The following is a 4,908-nucleotide window of genomic DNA, read 5'->3' as shown; positions in this document are numbered from 1 at the left end:
AGAAATAGAACCGACGCCTATTTTTACCGCGACACGCGCGCGTGTTGGAAGCGTTTCCAGGCAAAATATAATAGGAAAATATGTTTATATGTCATTTTGTACACAAATACATATTAATTCATGACATTTTGATATTTAAAAGTCTGTAGGTTGACATAAATTCACATATAAATGTAATTTTAAAAATAAAAAATAATTATCGATTTTTAAATATTGCACCTGTCAAACATAGTCTATTTTGCTGTCCTTTATCAGTAGGCGTAGGTGTAGGTGTGAAAAAAAAAGTTGATATTGTTGTCATGAAGACAAGAGCCTGGTCTGTCGGCGGTCTCCCTCTATGTCACCTACAGCAGCAGCAGCACACCAGCGCCGCGTCAGGCACACTTCTGGTGTGTAAAGACACAGAAAACGCGAAGCATCCGCCACGCTTCTGGGACGCTTCTGGCACGCAGCAGAGACGCCACGCAGCCAGTGTGTCACCGGCCTAAGACGCGCGTCTCACGCAGGCAGTCTGCAAGCTCTGGCCGGTGACCCACTGGATGCGTGGCGTGTCCGTTTTTAATTTGGCTCCCATGTTAACAGGTAGAGCTTGCAGACTGCCTGTGTGTATAAAGTTATTTTTGATTCAAAACGACTGAACACCTGTGACAGTGCGATTTGTAGTTGTAGAGAAAAGCCACACATGTGTATCAGTAAATTTGAAGTCACAGAGAGAAATGTTTTAAGAGTTGCAAACCTGTAGACTTTTTTTCTCTCCCACATACACAACACAACAGTTACACCTTCTCAAATTCTTCATTGCAGGTGCCCAAATCCTATTCTACAAATCACACATTTAGAAACTCGTACGCTCACATTTTTTAAACAATTGCTGCAGTGAATGTGGTACAAAACGCATTTACACACCCGCATCAAGAAATGTGAAGTCGTGGAGAAATGTTGAACATCCGCAAATCAGTACGTGAATTCATCAAATGAGAGTTGCACACTTGTAGAATATTTTCTCAGAAATGTCTTGTATATTTTTCTAACACAAACACAAAGTACATAACTACAGCTGCTTGAATCTGCTGCGATGAATCTCAAACACTGTTTTTCGCTTTCAAGTGACAAGTGTCACGCTCTTCCTTTTGCACCGAGATATTTGGTTCAAAAGTGATTTGTGCATCTGTAGAGGTAGTGGGCGGGACTGTTTAGAGATTACAGAATTTCAGCCAATCAGAAGAGCTACTTTGGCTCGTTGCTGAGTAGGTGGAGGCTTGGGAACTGTAGCCGGTAGATATACACCCCAAGCAGTTTTACACCCCTGCTGTTCCTCATGCGTCCAGTAGGGGGAGGCTGCAGACCTATGTAACGCATTCTCATCCCAAGGCGTCATATACTGACACTCTTGACATTTCGTCAACATCCTACGCATATGGCACCCTCTAGCGTCAATATGAGACACAGATTATGGGTTAAGGTTAGGGTTAGGGTTCGGGTTAGGGTTAGACCGCTAGGAGGCGCCTTCTGGCCCATTTTTATCTGCTTCTAATATTGACGCTAGAGGGTGCCATGTGCGTAGGATGTTGACGAAATGTCAAGAGTGTCAGTATATGACGCCTTGGGATGAGAACGGGCTGGACCTACTGTAAAATGTATTATTTATATTTATTTATAAACTGTTTTTATATACAGGAGACTGACTGATATATGATGTTGTGAATTTATATTAAGTTACATTTAGATATTAACCATATTCAGGACATTAGACATACAGTACTGTGTAATCATATGGATCCTAAATGAAATATTTGCTGTACAATTCACAATTGCTCGTCATACAGCTACAAAACATGTCCTACATAGCATTTTATGAAGACAAACACAATTTAACCCTTTTCTAAAGTTCCAAGGGTCATATAAAAGAAAGAGACAATATTGTTGTTCACAAAAAAATTATTTATTAACACCATGACTTGGTTATTTCTTAACAGCATGACTCCTGTAGATGACTCTCCTATGGCTTGCCACTCTTCTTTAATTGTTTCTTTATCCTGCTGTCAAAGTGATCCCACTCACTGATAAAAATAAATGAAAAAGCAAAAGTTGCATAGTGGTAGAAACAATGGTTATGTATAAATAATGGCAGGCACAATAATTTTTCCTTTATAGCATGCTTACAGTACCTTGCGTCAATGACAGGCCCTCGCAGGAATTTCTCCTCAGCCTCCAAGATGGACACACGTTTCACAACAGCAAGAGCACAGATGATGGACTACCAGAGAAAGATTTATCACAGCCCAAATAAGCCAAGCATCATTTTGCATTTTTTTTTTTTTACAACAAAATCAAAAGTGCCTTTTCTATATTAAGCACAAAACTATTATTTTTTTTAGCAATGGTCTAACATTATGGATAAAAACAATGTGAATATGACACCATGCAGAGCACAACTAACACACAAGACCTAGCTCTGGAAAAAGGACATCCATAATGAATCTGATCTGGTCACTGTGGGTGTGTGTAGGTGTGCCGTCCAGAATTGAAGTCATCTGAGTGTAGATAACATCAATTTGCTCCTGATCTTCAATGAACAATATGGCACAGGCATTTTCTTGATGGAACACTTGGAAAAAGTGTCAAGCCACTTTGAATTTTTTTTTTTTTGTCCATTGATGATGGACTGTGGAAAGAAAATTGAAAATTACATTAAAAACATTTCAATACAAGTTAAAGAACTAAAGACCGAGTATGATAAAACAACATTAAGTGTACATACATTTGTCCAGATCAGTAAACTATTTTAAGAAAACTGTATAGTAAGATATACATTAGAGAATTAGATCATCTCATTTATAAGAAACAACTCAAAACAAAATCTACATTCAAACCAAAGTTTTTAATTTTAGTTTTATCATGCATGGCGTACAGTATGTATGAATTATTTGACAAAATACTTGAGTGAGTGTGCAGTTCAACTCCCTTTAATAGAGACTTTGAGATTTGCATACATACATACATATATGCCTATTATAAATGTGTATTTTGAGTGTTCACATCATAGACTGTCAATAAAAATCACACATTTGTGATTATCCACTCTAATGTTGGAGTATGTTTACATGCAAGGAGTAAACAGGGTCTTACCAGAAGAAGCCATGCCACGCAAGCTAAAGACAAATAACAAGATAAAAATAAAAATGTAATTAATTTCAAAAGTGAGTGAGACAGAGAGTTTAAAGAGAAGACTAGGGGCAGCTTAACTTGCACGTGGTTAGCTAAGTTTGAGTCAGACAGAATATCTGACTCAATCAAGTACTTTTGCCTCTCGAAATAAATTGACCCAACTTTTGAATTGATATCGCTAATTGATATTTAATTGATTAATAAATGTTGCATCATTACACAATACAATCAACAAAAATAACTTTAGCAGATTATTTAACATACCTCAATGCGTATCGCTTCAAGAAGGTCTGCTGCTATCATACATATAGATATGGTCTGCTGTTCTTATATATGACTGGGCTCATATACTAATATACAGCCTCCCCCTACTGGACGCATGAGGAACAACAGGGGTGTAAAACTGCTTGGGGCGTATATCTATCGGCTACAGTTCCCAAGCCTCCACCTACTCAGCAACGAGCCAAAGTAGCTCTTCTGATTGGCTGAAATTCTGTAATCTCTAAACAGTCCCGCCCACTACCTCTACAGATGCACAAATAACTTTTGAACCAAATATCTCGGTGCAAAAGGAAGAGCGTGACACTTGTCACTTGAAAGCGAAAAACAGTGTTTGAGATTCATCGCAGCAGATTCAAGCAGCTGTAGTTATGTACTTTGTGTTTGTGTTAGAAAAATATACAAGACATTTCTGAGAAAATATTCTTCAAGTGTGCAACTCTCATTTGATGAATTCACATACTGATTTGCGGATGTTCAACATTTCTCCACAACTTCACATTTCTTGATGCGGGTGTGTAAATGCGTTTTGCACCAAATTCACTGCAGCAATTGTTTAAAAAATGTGAGCGTACGAGTTTCTAAATGTGTGATTTGTAGAATAGGATTTGGGCACCTGCAATAAAGAATTTGAGAAGGTGTAACTGTTGTGTTGTGTATGTGGGAGAGAAAAAAAGTCTACAGGTTTGCAACTCTTAAAATCTAGGTACTTTTTCACCTAGATATCACACTATAGAGACTGTGTCTGTTCCCCGAACTAGAAAAAACAAAAAACGTCCAAACCAAGTTAAGATTAACAATTTAATTGAGGTGCAACAAATAAAACACAGAAGCAATATGGATAAACAAATGATGAAGCTTGGCTTATTGAATATCAGATCCCTTTCTACGAAAACACTTTTTGTAAATAATATGATCACTGATCATAATATAGATGTACTCTGTTTGACAGAAACCTGGCTAAAACCTGATGATTACATTATTTTAAATGAGTCCACCCCCCAAGATCACTGTTATAAACATGAGCCGCATCTAAAAGGCAAAGGTGAAGGTGTTGCTTCAATTTATAACAACGTTTTCAGGATCTCTCAGAGAGCAGGCTTCAAGTATAACTCGTTTGAAGTAATGGTGCTTCATATAACATTATCCAGAGAAACAAATGTTAAAGATAAATCCTCTGTTATGTTTCTACTGGCTACTGTATACAGGCCACCAGGGCACCATACAGACTTTATTAAAGAGTTTGGTGATTTTACATCCGAGTTAGTTCTGGCTGCAGATAAAGTCTTAATAGTTGGTGATTTTAATATCCATGTTGATAATGAAAACGATGCATTGGGATCAGCATTTATAGACATTCTGAACTCTATTGGTGTTAGACAACACGTTTCAGGACCTACTCATTGTCGAAATCATACTCTAGATTTAATACTGTCACATGGAATTGATGTTGATGGTGTT

The 4,908-nt window shown here is 37.6% G+C and overlaps 1 long non-coding RNA gene across 1 annotated transcript; it reads right to left on the bottom strand.

The window, feature by feature from the left end:
* Positions 1-1,930: 1,930 nt before the first annotated feature.
* On the bottom strand, positions 1,931-2,396 carry LOC132134575 (uncharacterized). The gene is made up of 2 exons (XR_009429651.1): positions 2,169-2,396; positions 1,931-2,060 (listed from the first exon to the last, which is right to left on the bottom strand). It is a non-coding gene; the product is annotated as an uncharacterized LOC132134575 (long non-coding RNA).
* Between the last annotated feature and the right edge of the window lie 2,512 nt (positions 2,397-4,908).

The sequence above is a fragment of the Carassius carassius genome, unplaced genomic scaffold (assembly GCF_963082965.1).
Source record: "Carassius carassius unplaced genomic scaffold, fCarCar2.1 SCAFFOLD_191, whole genome shotgun sequence".
NCBI classification, from domain to species: Eukaryota; Metazoa; Chordata; class Actinopteri; order Cypriniformes; family Cyprinidae; genus Carassius; species Carassius carassius.
Note: the sequence above shows the minus strand (reverse complement) of the source record. Positions and strands in the feature narration are given on the sequence as shown.